Here is a 22,500-nt window from a genome sequence, read left to right on the forward strand (position 1 = left end):
CTTGATGAACAACTTGCTAGGGCTAGAGAGAATGAAATTATTGAAACTGATAATATTGATGAAAGCGATGATGAAGATTCTCCCCCTAGATATGAATTGCCTGTTGTGCCTGAGGGTTATGTTATGGATGAAGAAACTGCTAGATATTTTCTTGCTTGGAATGATAGATATGATCTTAAGCAATTATTAGCTAAGCTGAAAGAAAAATCCTTGAATGCTAGAATGAAATATGACCCTGTTTATGCTACTTCACCTATCTGTATTACTGATAAGGATTATGATTTCTCTGTTGATCCTGAGATAATTACTTTGGTTGAATCTGATCCTTTCTATGGCTATGAATTTGAAACTGTTGTGGCACATCTTACTAAATTAAATGATATAGCCACCCTATTCACTAATGATGAGAAAACTCACTATTATTATATCCTTAAATTATTTCCGTTCTCATTATAGGGTGATGCTAAGACATGGTTTAATTCCCTTGATCCTGGTTGTGTGCGTAGTCCCCGGGATATGATTTATTACTTCTCTGCTAAATATTTCCCCGCTCATAAGAAACAAGCTGTCTTAAGGGAAATATATAATTTTGTGCAACTTGAAGAAGAGAGTCTCCCACAAGCTTGGGGGAGGCTTCTCCAATTACTTAATGCTTTGCCTAATCATCCTCTCAAGAAAAATGAAATATTTGATATCTTTTATAATGGACTAACCGATGCTTCCAAAGACTACTTGGATAGTTGTGCTGGTTGTGTTTTCAGGGAAAGAACAATTGATCAAGCTGAATTGCTATTGAATAATATGTTGACTAATGAAAATAATTGGAAACTTCCTGAACCAACTCCTAAGCCAACTCCGAAGAAAAGGGATATTCTATTTCAGTCCTGAAGATATGCAAGAGGCAAAGAAATCTATGAAAGAAAAAGTTATTAAAGCTGATGATGTTAAGAATTTACCTCCTATTGAAGAAATACATGGTCTTAATTTGCCGCCTGCTGAAGAAATACATGATCTTAATTTGCCTCCTGTTGAAGAAGTACATGGTCTTGATAACCCGACACAGGTAGTAAAGGTAAATTCTCTCTATAGATTTGATGAAGGTGATATTCCTTGTTATAAGTCTGCTGGCCAATGCTTAGATGAGTTTGATAATTTTATTGTTAAACAAGAAAACTTCAATGCTTATGTTGGTAGACAATTGAAACGTAATGCTTATATGATTGAACACTTGAATGATTATATGTCTAGAGTTAAAGGTGAGCTTAAACTCATTAGTAAACATGTTTCTATGGTTACCACTCAAGTAGAGCAAGTGCTTAAAGCTCAGAACGATTTGCTCAATGAATTAAATAATAAGAAAAAGGATAATGTTGTTAGAGTTGTGACTAGAAGGGGTAAAATGACTTAGGAACCTTTGTATCCTGAGGGCCACCCTAAGAGAATTGAGCAAGATTCTCAGAGAACTAATGTTGATGCACCTAGTCCTTCGAAGAAGAAGAAAAAGGAAAATGATAGGACTCTGCATGCTTCTAGTGAACCTGTTGTTGACACACCTGAGAATCCTAATGGTATTTCTATTTCTGATGTTGAAAGACAATCTGATGATGAACATGAACCTAGTGATAATATTAATGATGATGTTCATGTTGATGCTCAACCTAGCAATAATAATGATGTAGAGATTGAACCTGCTGTTGATCTTGATAACCCACAATCAAAGAATCAACGTTATGATAAGAGAGACTTTGTTGCTAGGAAGCACGGTAAAGAAAGAGAACCATGGGTTCAGAAACCCATGTCGTTTCCTCCTAAACCATCCAAGAAAAAGGATGATGAGGATTTTGAGCGCTTTGCTGAAATGATTAGACCTATCTTTTTGCGTATGCATTTGACTGATATGCTTAAAATGAATCCTTATGCTAAGTATATGAAAGATATTGTTACAAATAAAAGAAAGATATCGGAAGCTGAAATGTCCACCATGCTTGCTAATTATACTTTTAAGGGTGGAATACCAAAGAAACTAGGAGATCTAGGAGTACCAACTATACCATGCTCCATTAAAAGAAACTATGTTAAAACTGCTTTATGTGATCTTGGAGCCGGTGTTAGTGTTATGCCTCTCTCTTTATATCGTAGACTTGATTTGAATAAGTTGACGCCTACTGAAATATCTTTGCAAATGGCCGATAAATCAACTGCTATACCTGTCGGTATTTGTGAGGATGTGCCTGTTGTGGTTGCAAACGTTACTATTCTAACAGACTTTGTCATTCTTGATATTCCCGAGGACGATAGTATGTCGATTATCCTTGGTAGACCCTTTTTGAATACTGCAGGGGCTATCATTGATTGAGACAAAGGCAATGTCACTTTTCATGTTAATGGTAATGAGCATACGGTACACTTTTCGAGGAAACAACCTCAAGTCCACAGTGTCAACTCTATTGGAAAAATTCCAACGATTACTATTGGAGGTTTTGAATTTCCTCTTTCTACTGTCAAGAAGAAATATGATATTCTTATTATTGGGGACATGCATATCCCCGTTGAGGTAACCTAGTGCTATTCGAAAATTCTCCGGTTTCATGCGATTCGGAATGAGTTTGTTAACAAGACTTGATCAACCTTGTTAGTGGATTCCTTTTGATGAGCATGAGATGGATGAAGTTACAAAGCACAACTTTCTGTACCCTCCTTTTACTTTCTGTTATTTAGATTAAATAAAGCAAAAATAGTATTTTCTATCCGTTTTCTGAATTATCCGTGCAATAAAAAATACCCCGAAAATAAAAGTTCTCCAAATACCCTGAAATTGAAATATGATTTTTCTAGAATATTTAAGAATATCTGGCACTGAGAACACATCAGGGGGGGCCACCACCTGGCCACGAGGTTCCAGGGCGCGCCCCCTGCCTCGTGGGCCCCACGTGGCTCCCCTCCACTTATTCCAGCACCCACACACTCCTTCTTCCTCCAGAAAAAATCACCACACAACTCAAACCCGTGTTCTAGCTCATTTTGCTGCGATTTCTGATCTCCTTGCTCAAAGCTCCATTCACAAAACTGCTTTGCGGGATTGTTCTTCGGCTTGTGACTCCTCCAATGGTCCAATTAGTTTTTGTTCTAGTGCTTTATTTATTGCAAATTTTTGCTGCTAAGGTGACCCTATTCTTGAGCTTGTATGTCAAATTTATTTGGTCCCAAGTAGTTCTAATGCATAATATAGTCTCTAGGCACTTGTGGGAGTAGTTGCTATCAATTTCGTTGAGTTTGGTTCACTTTTGCTTTGAGTTACTAAAAATTTCAGAAATTTTTCAGAGGAAGAAATATGTTTAGGAAAATGTACCAAGGTGGTTCTTCAAGGAAGCAAGGACCCAGGCCTGCAATACGTGAGTCAGACCTTGAACCACAAAGAGAAGCTCAAGTGCGGCCTTGTGAATGGCCGTCAGAAAATTTCATGGTCCAAGCAGGAATTAAGGATGAATTTGACGCGTATGTGTGTAATGCTGTACTTGAGGGCTTCTTGTCAGATAAGTTCCCTCAATACTACCACCTAACTGATTCCTTTGTGAGAAGGTTTAAATTTACATCATCACGCAATTCTCACATGGTCTTGTTTAATCTTTATGATAAACCTTATACCATGGATTTAGATGATTTTAATATTGCTTGTAAACTCCCACAGTGGGGTAATGTTAGTGAACCTCGCAACTCTGAATATAAAGACTTTCTTGCTAGCATAATTGTGGGGGAATCTAGAGAAATCACACAAGCTACCATTGGGCGCATTCATTTTCCTGCTATACAATATTTTGCTCTCTTCATAGGTAGATGTATTAATGGTAAAGATGAAGCCTGTCACATGTGCGTTCCAGATCTTTGTATCCTCAAGAGTGTTGTGTTAGGAGATAAACGATATAACTTGGGGGCTATTGTTGCACGAAGGTTGCATCATAACAGTATTAGTGGAGATTTGTTTGGTAGGATTTATGCAACTCGTGTAGCTAATTTTCTTAATATACCCATTCGTGAAAATGAGATGGAGTTGCCTCCTGCTTATCTAGATTTTAATGCTATGGTTCGTCATCAGTTTGTTGAGAGGAATGAACAGCCTCTACAGTACTGTTGGGGATATTACTACTAGGTGTAAACCGGGCAAGGAAGCCGGGTTATCCCCATAATGGATTGTTATACTTAAAAGCCCATGAAAACAAGGAATAAAGCGGTTTACTATAGAGACTCGAAGGCCCAAGGCCCAAAGTAGATTAAGGCATGCAGCTATAAACCGCCATGTAGTACATGACTTGTATTGTAAGGTATGACAAAGTAGAGACCGAGCCGGTATGTGTATAAACCAGTATTGGGACTCTGTAAGCCGGCGGGCGTCGACCTGTGTATATAAAGGCATGACTCGGCGGTGGTTCAAGGACAGCAAACAACAACTCGAGACTCAGGCAAAGCGTATTCGCTCCCTGGTCATCGAAACCCCATCAATTCCATCACAACTAGACGTAGGCTTTTACCTTCCTCGAAGGGGCCGAACTAGTATAAAAATCTCTTGCGTCCCTAGTCTGCTTTAACCCCTTCAAGCTAACCCGTTGCGATGGCTCCACGACTAAGTCCTTTCGCTAGGACATCTGCCGTGACAAACCCACGACAGTTGGCGCCCACCGTGGGGCTATCGCGCGATGGTTTCGAGTTCTTGAAGGGCAATTTTGAAGGGCTCAAGGGATACGCCGTGGGCCGGATGACCAAGAGTCGTCGCGGCAAGCTCTACATCGACGACGCAGGCTGGGGCCCCGAGGCCGGCTCAATCGAGTATGGGTACCAGGTCCCCTTTGGAGGAATTCACGTCTTCATCGGCAAGATCGGCGAACCGGGCCCTGAGCCGGACATCTGCACCGACCTCGTCGAGACGGCTCAGCGTGCAAGCCCTGCCCGGGTTCAGCCCGCCGTGAAGCGTGCGTTCGTAGGATTCATCAATGGTGCGGAACTTGAACCAGCGTCCGATGGTGAGATCGTCGTCTACTCAGATGACGAGTCGTCCACCGGGAGACCGAGTCACTGTACCAACTGCAAGATGGCCAGTTTGGGCGCTATTCTGACGGCGACAGTATTCCGGACCCCTTTGAACCGTCGAACCGGGTTGCGATCTTCATGGCTGGAACTCAGCCCACGCTGCAATCTTCAACCGCGGCAGCAATAATTTCCGGATCGGCAGCTGGGGTGGGAGGCCCCGCGCGCCGGTCGGCCCAAATCTTGTTCGATTTATTGGACGCCTGGACGACCTTACTGACCACACAAGTTACCGCCGACACCCAAGATCAGCATAATGCGGAGGTGGCTAAGCTGCAGGATCAGATAACTCAAGCTAAGGAGGACTTAGCGGCTGAAGAAACCAGGATGGCCGAGGAGCGGGCCGCTTTAGAGGCACAAGCACAGCGGATTCCGGCAGAAAATTATCGACTCCTGTTGGATCAGAACGCTTCAAACGACGTGTTAAGGAGAAGGCATCGGTCACGACTACCACCGGTTTATGAGGCAATGAATCTCTTTGGCACGCCAGGAGCAGGAACCAGTAATCCGGCAGCGGTGAACCGGATTGAGATGTCGAGGACCGGAGCACCGGATCAGCCACGGGTGACGGATCCCCCTCGACGGACCCATAACCCGCTGCAGTGTGTACCGGCGCCGCCGGGTCACTTCTCCACCCCTTTGGATAATATGATCGCTGCCGCATCACGATTAGCCGCTATTCCAATGGAGGGTGAATCCCCAGCAGCGGTTGAGACGCGGCGTGCTAGGGATCTTCTTCAGACAGCTATGGTGCAGCAGCAGGCTTATTCATACAGCCGAGACAGAATTCATTCAACCCCACGCCCGAGCCGGAGTTATAGCAGGCACATCGATGAACCGGCTGTGTCAAGCAGTGCGCGGAACCGAGACGCTCCTCAAGGACCTATTCCGGCGTGTGGTGGGGCAAATGCTCAGGATGTGGTGAACAACGAAGCACGTCGAGAAGCCGAGTTAGCAGCGCAGGACCGTCAGCTCACTCCGGTTCGTCTGGTGGCTTCCGTAGAGCAAGGCCTTACTTTCAGCTCTTGGGGGGTGCCCTGCCTCGTCCCGGCTTTGCGCAATGTACGGCTGCCCAAAGATTTCAAGGGGCCCCGTAAGGTGCCTAATTACACCGCTGATGTGCCTCCCGAGTCATGGATTGAGAGTTATGAGATGGCTATGGAGATGTTAGATGTGGATGAAGCGGCCTGCGCGAAATATTTCGCTATGATGTTGGATGGAACAGCTCGCACGTGGTTGAAAAGCTTACCAGTTAATTCCATTGGGACATGGGCTGAGTTAAAAGCCCGGTTTATAGAAAACTTCAAAGACACGTGCAAGCAACCTATGTCAATTGTGGACTTAGCCGCCTGCATCCAGGGAGAAGGCGAGTCAATAACCCATTGGGTGCGCTGGGTTTCAGAGATCTTACATTCTTCAGATCGCATCAATGCCGACTCGGCGATTATAACATTGGAGGGGAATTGTCGGTTTCAGCCTTTAAAGTTGAAGTTGGGACGGCTCAAGCGTCACTGCAATGACATGGGAACACTTATGGCTGCTCTAGTTAAGTATGCTGATTCTGATAGTACCAAGGACCCCGAGTCTGACGATGACAAACCGGGGAAGGGAAAGAAGAGCGGCAATGCCAAAGGGCAGCAGCATAACCCGACGGGCCACAATAATAATAGTAAGCGGAAAGCAGATCATAATTCAGATTTTGTGGCTAACACCAATACACAGGGTAATGGTCAGCGTCGTAAAGGAAAGCCACCCCCAAGAAGGGCAGAGCCCAGTCCTAATCCGGAGCGCCTGAATTACCTGTTGAACCAGCCCTGCCCGAAGCATGGAACGCAGGACAAACCGGCCACGCACCTCTGGAAAGATTGTTATATCATGCGAGAATTCAAAAATTCAGATTTCTTCCGGAATGATCATGGACCATCCGGCGGTTCAGGATCCGGGTCCTATGGGCCGGGTTATGGAGGAGGCAACTCTGGTTCAGGATTCCAAGGCAATCAGGGTGGACATGGCAATCAAGGCAATCAGAGCAACCAGGGTGGTTATAACCAACAAGGACCGCAGCAGCAACAGTCAGGGTATCAAAGTCACCCAAAGCAGTTGAATAGTGGATAGTACCACGTTTTCACCACCAGCTTATGCAAACGCGATCAGAAGCTTCATAAACGAGCGGTGAACTCGGTTGAACCGGCAGTGCCTCGTTATTTCCGATGGTCTGAGCAGCCTATTGTCTGGAGCCGAGAGGATCACCCGCCCCAGGTTGACAATCCGGGTCATTTGGCGTTGGTGGTGGCGCCTCAGGTTGGAGGTTATAAGTTCACTAAGGTGCTCATGGACGGAGGCAGCAGTATCAACATCTTATATTATGACACCTTCCGTCGTATGGGGTTGACAGATAAGAATCTTAAACCGTCGAACACTGTTTTCCATGGTGTGGTGCCTGGCAAATCAGCCTATCCGGTTGGTAAAATAGCTCTGGAAGTCGCTTTTGGAGATGAGTATGACTCAAGATCAGAGACATTGACTTTCGAAGTGGTGAAAATCCAAAGCCCGTATCATGCCCTGTTTGGACGGCCGGCTTATGCTAAGTTCATGGCACGACCCTGTTATGTTTATCTGCAGCTCAAGATGCCGGGTCATAAAGGGACTATCACAGTACATGGAAGCCGCAAGATCACTTTGGAGTGTGAGGAAGGTGATGCGGCCTATGCTGAGTCGGTTTGTGCAGCAGAGGAGTTGAAGTTCTATAAGGACAACGTTGATCCGGCAGACATGACTTCTTTGAAGAAACCAACCACGGAGCATGATCCGGCCTTGAAGTTTAAATCGGCTGATGAGACTAAGATGGTTGATTTTGTGCCCGGCGATTCATCCAAACAGTTCATCATCAGTGCAAATCTGGATCCAAAATAGGAAAGCGCGCTCATCGAGTTCATCCATGAGAATCGGGATATCTTTGCATGGAAGCCTTCTGACATGCCAGGTGTACCGAGGAAACTCGCTGAGCACACCCTTAATATTGATCCCAAGTTTAAACCGGTCCGACAATTCCTTCGCTGGTTCAATGAAGAGAGGCGCAAGGCTATTGGTGAGGAGGTAGCCCGGCTCTTGGCGGCAGGGTTCATTGTTGAAGTTTTTCATCCTGAGTGGTTGGCTAATCTGGTGTTGGTGCTTAAGAAGAATGGCACCTGGCGTATGTGTGTGGATTACACGGATTTGAACAAAGCGTGTCCGGCTGAACCTTTTGCCCTCCCCCATATAGATCAAATCATTGATGCTACGGCGGGTTGTGAGTGTTTGAGTTTTCTGGATGCTTATTCAGGTTATCATCAGATTAAGATGGCAGTTAAGGACCAGGAGAAGACAGCTTTTATAACTCCCTTTGGAGCCTTCTGCTATGTGTCTATGCCCTTTGGGCTCAAGAGTGCCCAGGCAACTTATCAGCGTTGTGTTCAGAATTGTCTTCATAACCAGATTGGGCGCAACGTTCATGCTTATGTGGATGATATTGTGGTGAAGTCCAGGAAGGAGGAAACATTAATAGATGACTTAAAGGAGACCTTTGATAACCTCCGGGTTTATAATATGATGCTCAACCCGGCCAAGTGTGTTTTTGGTGTGCTAGCAGGCAAGCTTTTGGGTTTTCTGGTGTCTAATAGGGGCATTGAAGCTAATCCGGAGAAGATCAAGGCTATTACTTCACTGGCTAAACCGAAGTGCATCAATGATGTTCAGCGACTGGCAGGCCGGATTGCAGCATTGAGCCGGTTTATAAGTCGCCTCGGGGGAGAAGGCCATCCCTTTATATCAAATGTTGAAGAAAACGGACAACTTTGTCTGGAGTGATGCGGCTAATGAAGCGTTTGGGGCTCTAAAGCGGCAGCTTGCCGAACCACATGTTCTTGCTGCTCCCATGGACAAGGAACCATTGCTGTTATATGTGGTTGCTAATGCTCGGGCTGTTAGCGTGGCTATTGTGGTGGAGCACAAGGAGGCAGGAAAGGAGTATCCGGTTCAACGGCCGGTTTATTATATCAGCGAGGTGCTCATTGAGTCAAAACAGAGATATCCACATTGGCAGAAGCTTGTATATGGGGTCTTTATGGCGAGCCGGAAGCTGAAGCAATACTTTCAGGGCCATCCCATTACTGTGGTCAGTTCTGCTCCTTTGGGAGATATCATCCAGAACAGAGAAGCGACTGGTCGGGTTGCTAAGTGGGCTATTGAGCTTGGGCCTCACGGATTAAAATATATGCCTCGCACGGCCATCAAGTCTCAAGCACTCGTGGATTTCATCAATGACTGGACAGAGTTGCAGGTGCCGGAGGATAGACCGGATAACACATACTGGACGATTCATTTCGACGGATCCAGGCAATTGGAGGGCTCGGGGGCTGGAGTGGTTCTTACTTCCCCTCGAGGTGACAAATTTTGTTATGTTCTCCGCTTGATGTTTCTTTGTACTAATAATGCAGCTGAGTACAAGGCCCTGCTCCATGGTCTTCGGAAGGCTAAGGAGATGAATCTAAGCCGGGTTAAATGTTTTGGTGACTCGGACCTAGTGGCTCAACAAGTTTCTGGTACTTGGGATTCCAAGGAACCCCTCATGGCAGCGTATCGTCGAGAGGTGGATATTGTTGCAGGTCATTTCAAGGGTTATCAGGTTGATCATGTAGACCCGCAAAAGAATGAAGCGGCGGACGCTTTAAGCCGGTTGGGCTCCTAGCGTAAACCGGTGCCGCCCAATGTTTTTCTTGATGTTTTGCATAACCCGTCAGTCAAGCTACCCACGGAGGAGGACTTAGCTATTCCTGATCCGGAGGCTCAGTTGGTGGCGGTGCTTCATGTCACCCCGGATTGGACGATCCCATATTTGGCGTATATGAACCGGGGTGAGTTACCAGAGGATGAAGTTCTGGCCAGGCAGATAATCCGGCGTTCCAAGTCCATGACTATTGTCAATGCCGAGCTACATCATTGCAGTGTCTCAGGGGCTTTTCAACGTTGTGTTTCTCCTGAAGAAGGTCGCGAAATTTTACGCGAGATTCACGAAGGTGATTGTGGTCATCATGTCGGTTCAAAGTCCTTGGTGGCTAAGGCTTTTCGTCACGGTTTCTATTGGCTGACGGCTCATGCTGATGCTGAGGACTTGGTCAAAAGGTGCGATGGCTGTCAGAAGTTTGCACGCCGGGCTCATGTTCCGGCTCAGGAGCTGAGGATGATTCCAATAACCTGGTCGTTTGCAACCTGGGGGCTTGATATGGTTGGACCCTTTAAGAGGTCTAAGGATAAGAAGACCCACCTCTTGGTGGCGGTTGATAAATTTACCAAGTGGGTGGAGGCAGAGCCAGTTAGCAAATGTGATGCAGCCACGGCGGTTCAATTTATGAAGAAGGTGATATTCCGTTTTGGTTTTCCACACAGCATTATAACAGACAATGGCACGAATCTTTCCAAGGGTGCTATGGAGGAGTTCTGTCAAAGAGAGCACATCCGTCTTGATGTGTCTTCAGTGGCCCACCCCCAGTCTAATGGTCAAGCGGAGAGAGCTAATCAAGAAATCTTGAAGGGGATCAAGCCCCGGCTTATGGTTCCTTGCAGAGGACACCGGGTTGTTGGGTTGAAGAGCTGCCTTCCGTTTTATGGAGCATTAACACCACCCCCAATAGATCTACGGGTTATACACCCTTCTTCACGGTTTATGGAGCGAAAGCTGTCCTTCCAAGTGATATTCGTCATGACTCACCACGAGTGGCAGCTTATGTTGAAGCAGATAATGAAAGAGCATGCCAGGATGCGTTGGACCTGTTGGATGAGAAACGGGACGTAGCGGCGGCTCGCTCGGCGATTTATCAGCAAGACCTGCGGCGTTATCACAGTCGCCGGGTTAAAACCAGAACTTTTCAAGAAGGCGATCTAGTGCTCCGTCTTATCCAAGATCAGACCGATATGCACAAGTTATCCCCGCCTTGGGAAGGGCCCTTTGTGGTCAGCAAGAATCTGAAGAACGGATCATATTACCTCATTGATATTCGAGAGCATAAAGACTCACGCAAGCCAGAGGAGGAGACGATCCGGCCGTGGAACATAGCTCATCTACGGCCGTACTACACCTAAGCCATAGGCTCCTATCATGTACATATTTTGACGATGTATATATTATGATCAATATAATAAACCGGAGCCCCAGCTAAAGCGGGGTATCTGCTGTTCTTCTCATATCATGAGTGGTTACACGGAGGTTTCTGTTTGTAAAGCGACATCCGGTTTACCCTTTGAATCAGCTTTACAGCTGTCTATCAATATAAGTCACTTGGGGGCTTGGTCGTATTTGAACCATAGCTACGCCTCTTGGCTGGCTCAAGGCCACAAAAGAAAGTCACTTGGGGGCTTGGTTGTATTCGAACCATAGCTACACCTCTTGGCTGGCTCAAAAGCCACGACAGTAAGTCACTTGGGGGCTTGGTTGTGTTCAACCATAGATACACCTTTTGGCTGGCGCAATGCCATTACTTAGGGGCCAAAGAGTGTTGTCAAGAACAACTCAAACATAGGCACCCATTGAGCACAGCTCAAAATGTTGCTTGGGGATTCTTTGCTATCGCAATGAACAAAGAAATCTACACTTGCAATAGGCTATCAAGCCGTGGCTTGGAAGCCTGGTATATATACCTAAAACCCCGGGTTAACCTGCCTTCATTAAGTAAGTCACTCCGCCCAGGTAAGCCTGGTATGACCCGCCAACTTGACAAGTTAATCGCATATGACCCCGAACTTGTTAATGATAGACCGGCGATTGGTTAAGGATTGAGGACCATCTTAAAAGGCTTTGTAAAACGGTTTAACTCAGTGGCCTGGCAGCCCATGAAAAGCCTCGCATTTGGGCCTGGCAGCCCTTGAAAAGCCTCGACTACAAGTTTTTTTTCTCTGGGTTTTATTGGTCAGTTTTGTTTTTCTCCCTTGTTAAAGTTTTGAGCTAAACCGGCGTCCAATGGCCCGGCCTGATTATAAGTCATCCGTATAAACCGGTGTTTATTTAACCCAGCCTGGAGTTAACCATAAGTTGCTAGGATGATCATCCGGTGTTTATCATAACCCGGCATCACTTATTATATACCAGCATAACATGGTTTGAGTTATCAATACTCAGTATTTGGGTCGTCTCCCTTGTTACAAGAATATTGGTAAACCAACAAAGTGATTCAATATCACAGGTATGATATGTTTCATATTTCATTATTTAAAGCTATGGTTATCAACCTTGGCTATATATTGGGCATTATGACCCGTCCAGCGGTAAACCGCAGGATAGTTTTCACTTTGTTTTATGCAGAAACAAGGCTGTATAAAACCGATAAAGATCATAAGCAAATATAGCATGACGGATTAACAATATTGTGTGCAACAAGTATGCACGATGGCATATCAGATCAGCTGTTCAAGCTAGCCTATTACAAGGCGTTTCGACTGCCCATAAGAATGATTGTTTTTCACAAGGATGTCAATAGGCACAAGTTAAACCGGCTTCCGGATTATGATTCTGCCTCAGGTTGATGTGAAGGTTGCTGATCTTCCTGTGCCGGTTCATCCTCCTTCTCTCCACCCAGTGGCTAGAAGTCAATAGTTGTCCAATCAATTCCTGATAAGGCTTGAAAGACAGCTTCGTCGTGTATAAGATCAGACGGTTCAACATCAGGAGCGTAAGTGTGCTTACGGATCGGCAGGATCAGATTTTCCACGTCATAAGTTGGAGCACTTATTCGCTTGCCACTGGCGTCGTATACATTCTGGTAAATTGACAAGTTAGTATCCTCAGCCAACTTACTTGCCAGTGGTCGCATCTCTCTTGTGATAGCCCGGAGATCATCATTGTTAAATTTTGAACCGTCCTCTTTTTGGCTTGGGTACCAATTTCCAACATCTTCCGGATCAAGGTCAGAGATCCAGGCCTTGGTGCGCGTCAGTGTAGTAAGGGCACCGGACCTAGCAGCGGATTTCTTCAATTCCACGATCCGGGCAGGCATCATAGACAATTTTTCCAGCGTTTCCTTGATTAGCGATGGGGGCGGATGGTTATTGGAAGCTGTGCAGATGGCTCGTTGCGCGCCGGTATAAAGCTGCTCTATACCAAAGTATAGACGGCCTTCAATTTTTTGCGCATATCTGCGCCAAGATGAGTAACGCGGCTACCTGCAAAAGGATCATATTATTATTAAACCGGAAGTTTTTATAGCTGGTGTTGTTACATATTGGTGAAGAGATTGTTACCAAAGATGGCAGAGGTCATGGCATCAATCTGCCGCTTCAGGCTGCTCAGCTCTTCTGTGGCCGGTTTAAGGGCGTTTTCCGCATCTTCTGCCCGCTTTAACAAGGTGGTTTTTTCAGTTTCCCAATCTGCTCGTTCGCCTTTGAAGAATTCCTTCAGCTGCTCCATGGTTGTTAAAGCGGTGGTCAGCTCGCTCTTAACTTTGCAAGTTTCGTCTTGCTGAGACTTGATGTTTCCTTGGAGATCAGTGATTTGGGAGTCTTTTTTGGACAACTCAGCCTACAAAATACAGATAATAAGTTAGCATTACAACATTGAAGTCCCAAGCACATAACAAGTTATCTACTTGACACTTGGGGGCTAATGCGGATTGCTTCTTATCAGCTATTAATTTAAAGTCTCAAGCACATAACAAGTTATCTACTTGACACTTGGGGGCTAATGCGTATTCGTTCAGATTCAGATGGATTGTCATCATTATAAGTGGTGAGATAATAGGATGTACCGGTTCATTCTAAAAAGATGTAAGCCGGTTCATGGGGGCTACACCAGCAAAATGCAAATATCGATTCAAGACCCGGTTCAAACTAATGTTATGCACCGGCCCTTGGGGGCTACTGGAGTTGATACGTTAGACCAGTTCTAACAAAAGGACTATTGGAATATTTATGCAAAGGGAAAGTGACATTTACCTCATACCGCTCCTTCATCAGGCCTACTAAACCGGCTTCAAAGTCGCGGCTTGTATACAGGCGGTTTAAAAAACCAGAATGAAGATCTTCAGCGCTGAGGTTGGTATAATTGGATGACTCGGATTTCCATTTCCCTTTGTCCATAGCAGAAATTTCTCCTTTGGCGCTATGCTTTGATAACGCGACAGGACGACCAGGGGAGCTGAAACCAAGGCCAGTTACGACAACATCGTCGTCCGTAGTTTTGGCAGGGCATGGCGGTTTATCGGATGCTTTAGCCGGACTTGGCGGGTCAACAGTTGGACTTAGTGGATCAGCTAACTGGCTTGTTGGATTATTTTCTACCGGTTCAACAAGCGTGTCGGTTGCTTGAGGTTCCGGATTATCAATAACGGTGTTAGCCTCCGGGTCAATAGCCTATGGGGTTTTCTCCGGCTCGGTAGCCGGTTCATGGTCGGTTGGCCTATTCAATCTAGCCTTCTTGCTTGGTTTGGCTTTAGCACTGAAAAAGAGCAGACACGAAGATCGATATGACAATATAATACAAGACCAAAAAGTTAAAAGTATGTTATGCTTACCCAGGGATGGTTCTCAGAGGAGGAAGTTGTGTCGCTGATGACTCACCGGACAATGAATGGGAAGTTCCCTGATAATTTGAGTCAGACGGATTAAGAGGATATCGGATGTAACCCGCCTTAGGGTAAAGGGTGTCAGGAGTATAAGCAACCTCTTGGCGGCGTTTGCGAACCGGCGAATTTGGTAAACCGGAGGAGGTCACCACTTGGCCGCTATGTCGAGTTGTGCGGCGAGCTTCATGTTGCTGCGTCTTTAAAAGAAAGTGCGGGTCCAAATAAGAAAGAGGGCATGAAAATTTTACTTTCCGAATGGCTCGACGGATTCTTGGTACTGGCACAGGATCAGAATCAGAAGAAAGAATAGTTACCTCATCAGCATGGCTGGCTTCCGCTTCATCCTGATAATGATCATTCTCAATAAGGTGTATAAACAATGAACCGAGAGAGTCAATTTCTACCTCTGAATCCGGAATATCCAGATCATCATCAATAATGGGCTCGGACGGTTCAACGTTCCTTCTTTTCATAGGCTTTTTTGAAGTCTTGGTCTTAAGCCGAGGATTCTTTACCGGTTTATCTTGTGATTTTTTCTTCCGGAATGGATCATCGGCCTGCATAGACAAATAGTAAGTCATCAAAGGAGAAATTTAATAGAGGATGGATAAAGGCAGAAATACGGTAGATTATACCTTTGGCGGTTTATTGGCAGCATAGAAAGGACTGAGCCCGGTTTTGCTGCATACATCTATTGGCTCATTAAGCATCTTTTTAACAGCTTCGGTGACTTCATCATCAGTCAGCTGGATGTCAATATGGCGTTGCGGGTCTTTCAGATCCCCTGTGTATTCACACATTAAACCGAGCCGCCGGCTTAAAGGTAAAACGCTCCATGAAACCCAGCATCGGACAAAATCCATGCCTTTCAGCCCATTTGCAACAAAGGCTCTGAGCTTTGCCAGTTGAGGGGCATATTTTGCTCGCTCCTGGGCGGTCAACCGTTGAGGAAAGGGATGAGCTTGGGTAAGCCGGTGTGGGCGGTAACCCGGCAAAGGATTTTCATTGGCTGGGGCTGTGTTGCGGTAGTAGAACCAAGTCTGATTCCAGTCCTTAGGATGACTATGAAGCTTGGCATGAGGGAAATCAACATCTCTCCTCTTTTGAATTGAAACCTCGCCTAGTTCAGTATTGGGGCCATCCGTAAACTCAGTACGGTGGTTTAGATAAAAGAAATCCTGGAACAGATCAACAGTAGGCTCCTCTTGCAGGTACACTTCACAGAATACTTGCCAGTCACAAATATTGGATATGGAGTTTGGACCGATATCTTGGGGATGGATTTGAAAGTCGGCGAGCACGTCACGGAAAAATTTTGATCCGGGAGGAGTGAAGCCTCAGCTCAGGTGATCAGTAAATACAATAACTTCTCCGTCTTGGGGTTCAGGAGGAAATTCTGGACCGGGGACTCGCCAATGGATAGTGTCCTTATTTGCTAAAGCGCCCGTTGCAACACAACCAGCCAGCTGCGCTTCCGTAACTCGGGAAGGAACCCAATTACAGGAACAGAATTGTTTGGCCATTTCTGGTGACAAGCTGGACAAAAGCACGGTATCCGGGTTAAAGTTCATGGTTACAACTTACAAACCGGTGCAATGATGGAAGACGATGATATTTCAAGCATTTGGGTGTACTAAACCGGATTTCAGCATTTAAAGCAGGTTGGCGGTTTAACACAGGGCTAATGGTATATGATGAGTTATCAAAGTTTAAAGGATAAACCGCCCACAATGGTATAGAGGCTACAGATTTACAAAAATTTCTAAGTATGGCGCAAACAAATTTCACAGATCGGTGGTATAAATTGGATCTGCCACAGTTCTAAAAAGAGGAAATAAATTTAACCTAAAATGGTGGCAGTGGAAGAACATGTTTGTTTGATTGGATCTCAGGCAGTAAAGGTGTTTTCTGAGGTTGGTAAAGGACGCTAGACTATCATCGCCTACTTCTACTATCAGTTGCAAATCAAGTTATGAGATCTAAGAACAGAAAGAAGACGAACAGGGAAGAACACCGACGAACGGTGGAACCCTAATGCAGATCTGAGGTTGAAAAGGAAATGAACTCACCGGTGCTGCGGAACAACGGAGGAGTGCCGCGTTGCTCTGGTTCGATCAGGTTGATGCAGCGGCCTTGGTTGATGCAGATACGAAGGTCGACAGTGGCGGCAGAGCTCGGGTTCTGAGACGTCGCGAGGAAGAAGGAGACGAAGAGAAAGGGGGAAAATAGAAAGGACCCTCGGGCGTATTTATAAAGACGAAAGGATAAGGGTCAAGCGCAAGAATCGAGGAGCCTAACAAATGGATATGTGACGGATTTGTTGCCTCAATTGTCGGAGGCTCATTAATGAAGGTGAGGAATATACCATTTAAAATAACAAATGACATCATGGCGGTTTATTATGATTCTGGATGATGACGTCATGGCGGTTTACAAGATTTATGCGAAGATATGGAAGAAGAAATTTTCTCAAGGTTTTGGAGATTGACATGAACCAGTTCAAATCAATCTGGGGCCTAATGTTGGGGATATTACTACTAGGTGTAAACCGGCCAAGGAAGCCGGGTTATCCCCATAATGGATTGTTATACTTAAAAGCCCATGAAGACAAGGAATAAAGCGGTTTACTACAGAGACTCGAAGGCCCAAGGCCCAAAGGTAGATTAAGGCCTGCAGCTATAAACCGCCATGTAGTACATGACTTTTATTGTAAGGTATGACAAAGTAGAGACCGAGCCGGTATGTGTATAAACCGGCATTGGGACTCTGTAAGCCGGCGGGCGTCGACCTGTGTATATAAAGGCACGACCCGGCGGCGGTTCAAGGACAACAAACAACAACTCGAGACTCAGGCAAAGCGTATTCGCTCCCTGGTCATCGAAACCCCATCAATTCCATCACAACTAGACATAGGCTTTTACCTTCCTCGAAGGGGTCGAACTAGTATAAAACTCTCTTGCGTCCCTAGTCCGCTTTAACCCCTTCAAGCTAACCCGTTGCGATGGCTCCACGACTAAGTCCTTTCGCTAGGACATCTGCCGTGACAAACCCACGACAAGTACCGACTAATCTTTGACAGACGTCGCGCTGTCCATATTGCTCTCCCTTCTCCTACTTTGTTTGACTTTCAGGCAAAGGGGATATATGTCATAACTAGGGAGGAGGCAAACGAGTACGAGAGGAGGGCAGAAGCAGAACGCTTCCAAGCTGTAGCCCAGAGAGCAGTAGCTATTGCATCTCAATACGACCCCAGTTACAACTTTGGGTATCCGCCAGGCCATCCCTGGGCATAGACCAACTTAGGCCAAAAGCCTAAGCTTGGGGGAGTACGTATTTCTCACCAACATTACGTTCATGTTCACACACTCATTCTAGTTGTCGGTGCTCATACTTTTTCATTGTATTATCCATGCTAGTTTATTTTCTTTTCTTGCTTTCTTCTTGTGTGTTTGAATAACCTTAAGAAAAAATATAAAAAATTAGTTGTAGCTTTTAGCTAGTTTACTTTCCATGCCTGTAGTAGTAGTAGTAGTAATTAAAAGAAAACCCAAAAGGATTTCTCGTTCTTCTTTTACTTGTTGGGAGCTTTCCAGTGTAAATAGTTTTATTTTATTTATTTTCTTTGGGGGTCAAGAGGAGAAGAGCATGATGAAAATGTTGAAGTGGCTCTTATATGCATTATTGTTGATTTAACAAAGAGCCCATGTTACCTTGTCTTCTCCCTTGTATTAAAATGCTTGCAGATTCCAGCTTAGTCCAATGCACGTGCACTATTATTATTATACACACCGTTCGGTCGTGCAAGTGAAAAGCAATAATGACGATATATGATGGACTGGTTGAGATGAGAGAAGCTGGTATGAACTCGACCTATATTGTTTTTGTAAATATGATTAGTTCATCATTCCTGATTCAGCCTATTATGAATGAAACATGTTTGCAATGAGAATTAGAGATTATAGTTGCTTATGCCATGCTTAATTTGCTAGGAGTTTATAATGGTTTACCTTGCGTGCCCGCATGCTATTAAAATGGTTGTGATGTGGTATGATAGGGTGGTATCCTCCTTTGAGAGATTCGAGTAGCTTGACTTGGCACATGTTCACACATGTAGTTGAAACAAAATCAACATAGCCTCCACGATATTCATGTTCATGGTGATTTATATCCTACTCATGCTTGCACTCAGTGTTGATTAATTTTAATGCATGTTCATGACTGTTGTCGCTCTCTAGTTGGTCGCTTCCCAGTCTCTTTCTAGCCTTCACTTGTACTAAGCGGGAATACTGCTTGTGCATCCACTTCCATAAACCCCAAAGTTATTCCATATGAGTCCACCATACCTTCCTATATACAGTATCTACCTGCCGTTCCAAGTAAATTTATATGTGCCAAACTCTAAACCTTCGAATGAAATTTTGTTTTGTATGCTCGAATAGCTCATGTATCAACTAGGGATGTATGTATCTTCCATGCTAGGCGGGTTATTCTCAAGAGGAGTGGACTCCGCTCCTCACTCACGAGAAAATGGTTGGTCACCGGGATGCCCAGTCCCATGCTCAAACCAAATCAAATAATTGCAAACAAAACTCCCCCAGGATTGTTGTTAGTTGGAGGCACCCGTTGTTCCGGGCATGCCATGGATTGATGCTTGTTGGTGGCGGGGGAGTATAAACTTTATCATTCTACTTGGGAACCGCCTATAATGTGTGTAGCATGGAAGATATCGAGATCTCTCGGTTGTTATGTTGACAATGAAAGTATGCCGCTCAAAATATTATTTATCTTTATTTCAAAATCGAGCTTTGGCACCTCTACAAATCCCTGCTTCCCTCTGCGAAGGGCCTATCTATTTACTTTTATGTTGAGTCATCATCCTCTTATTAAAAAGCACCAGTTGGAGAGCACCGCTATCATTTGCATCCATTACTATTAATTTATATTGAGTATAACTATGATTGGATCTCTTTTACCATGAATTACAATGTCTAGTCAGCCTTGATCTTCAGAGGTGCTCTGCATTTATGTTTTGCGGTCTCGGAAAGGGCTAGCGAGATACCATCTTGTTATATCATATTATGATTGTTTTGAGAAAGTGTTGTCATCCGAGATTTATTATTATTGCTCGCTAGTTGATTATGCCATTGATATGAGTAAACATGAGACCTAAGTGTTATTGTGAATATGGTTAGTTCATTATCTTTGTTGAAAACTTGAATGCTGGCTTTACATATTTGCAACAACAAGAGCAAACAGAGTTTGTAAAAGTTTTTTCTTTATCACTTTCAGTTTATCAACTGAATTGCTTGAGTACAAGCAAAGGTTTAAGCTTGGGGGAGTTGATACGTCTCCATCGTATCTACTTTTCCAAACACTTTTGCCCTTGTTTTGGACTCTAACTTGCATAATTTGAATGGAACTAACCCGGAATGACGCTGTTTTCAGCAGAATTGCCATGGTGTTATTTTTGTGCAGAATAAAAGTTCTCGGAATGACCTGAAACTTCACGGAGACTATTTTTGGAATTAATAAAAAATACTGGCAAAAGAATCAAGACCAGGGGGCCCACACCCTGTCCACGAGGGTGGGGGCGCGCCTGCCCCCCCCCCCGGGTGCACCCCCTACCTCGTGGGCCCCATGTTGCTCCACCGACCTCAACTCCAACTCCATATATTCGCGTTCGGGGAGAAAAAAATCAGAGAGAAGGATTCATCGCGTTTTACGATACGGAGCCGCCAAGCCCTAAACTCTCTCGGGAGGGCTGATCTGGAGTCCGTTCGGGTCTCCGGAGAGGGGAATCCATCGCTGTCGTCATCATCAACCTTCCTCCATCGCCAATTTCATGATGCTCACCGCCGTGCGTGAGTAATTCCATCGTAGGCTTGCTGGACGGTGATGGGTTGGACTAGATTTATCATGTAATCGAGTTAGTTTTGTTAGGGTTTGATCCCTAGTATCCATTATGTTCTAAGATTGATGTTGCTATGACTTTGCTATGCTTAATGCTTGTCACTAGGGCCCGAGTGCCATGATTTCAGATCTGAACCTATTATGTTTTCATGAATATATGTGAGTTCTTGATCCTATTTTGTAAGTCAATAGTCACCTACTATGTGTTATGATCCGGTAACCCCGAAGTGACAATAATCGGGACCACTCCCGGTGGTGACCGTAGTTTGAAGAGTTCATGTATTCACTAAGTTTTAATGCTTTGGTCTGGTACTCTATTAAAAGGAGGCCTTAATATCCCTTTGTTTCCAATAGGACCCCGCTGCCAGGGGAGGGTAGGACAAAAGATATCATGCAAGTTCTTTTCCATAAGCATGTATGACTATATTCGGAATACATGCCTACATTACATTGATGAACTGGAGCTAGTTCTGTGTCACCCTATGTTATAACTGTTGCATGAAGAATCGCATCCGACATAATTATCCATCACTGATCCAATGCCTATGAGCTTTTCACATATTGATCTTTGCTTAGTTACTTTTCCATTGCCACTGTTACAATTACTACAAAACTGCTACTGTTACTTTTGTCACCGTTATCGTTACTTCCATATTACTTTGCTACTAAATACTTTGCTGCATATATTAACTTATCCAGGTGTGGTTGAATTGACAACTCAACTGCTAATACTTGAGAATATTCTTTGGCTCCCCTTGTGTCGAATCAATAAATTTGGGTTGAATACTCTACCCTCGAAAACTGTTGCGATCCCCTATACTTGTGGGTTATCAGGGACTGTAGTCACAACGTACTAGAGCCTCGAAAACCACACAACAATGCAAAGCCTCAAACACCACACAAAAAGTAGAACAACCCGAATAAGTGCCTCCGCACATGGCTAAGCCAGATATGAGGGCCTGGTTGATCGCTAGCGAGCTACAAGGGGCCAAGCGAGCTCAAGAGTTGCCGAGAACTGGAGCAATAATGGCTATTTGAGTTTTAACCACTTCTCTGGAAGATGGCAGAGTGTGGACGAATGGAGAATTAGTAGGAAGCAGGGGATGTGACATGATTTGTGCAAGACTAGGAGGTGAGATGAGCGATTCAGTTCGGGAGCAAGAGTTATAGGAGAAGAGAATCAACGCTGGGGGTGCAAGAGAGCTGAGAAAGGCATCGATAATCGGGGAGGTCAGCTAGTCCCAAAAAAAAGAAAGAAGAGATGGAGAGAATTGGTCAAAGGTGAAGTTGTTGGATCAAATAGATCCAGGGAAGAATAGAATGGGAGAACAGAACGGCATGCCGCCTATCATCCGCAAATCACCAATCACCATAGAGGGAAACTCTTGCAGTTATTTCTTTTCTCTCTCAGCACAGACTTTCTTCTCGCTTTATAGATAAGGCCATGAGGTTGAACGGTACATGGTGATGAGGGCATGAACTATGGGGGCAGCATCAAGGTGATGCTCCATACATTCCATGAACACATTTATATTGAAGTTGCTATCCAAACCCACCATTGTGCTTGCCTCAGCCACCACCAATTCAACACTTTTGTCGGTGAGGAACCAGACTCCTCTGCAAGAGCCTGTTAGCCTTTTGAGTTGTACTAATTGAGCCGATGTGACAGCTAGGACTGCGGTCCATCATGTAGCATTGGCCATGCCCTGAGGACCTCTCTCACGAAGCTGATCAAAGAAATACCAGACAACAAAGAAATACCAAACAACAAAGAAAACATCGTAAACAATGCACACACGATGTGTTGCTATACACCATGACCTTATTGAGCAGGAGCATAGGAGTAATCGAACTCCAGCTAAATGACCATGCGGCCATCGACGAAGATCAAACCTAGCTTTCTAGGAGAAATCACGGGACATCG

This window comes from Aegilops tauschii, chromosome 3, assembly GCF_002575655.3.
Source record: "Aegilops tauschii subsp. strangulata cultivar AL8/78 chromosome 3, Aet v6.0, whole genome shotgun sequence".
Taxonomy (NCBI): Eukaryota; Viridiplantae; Streptophyta; class Magnoliopsida; order Poales; family Poaceae; genus Aegilops; species Aegilops tauschii.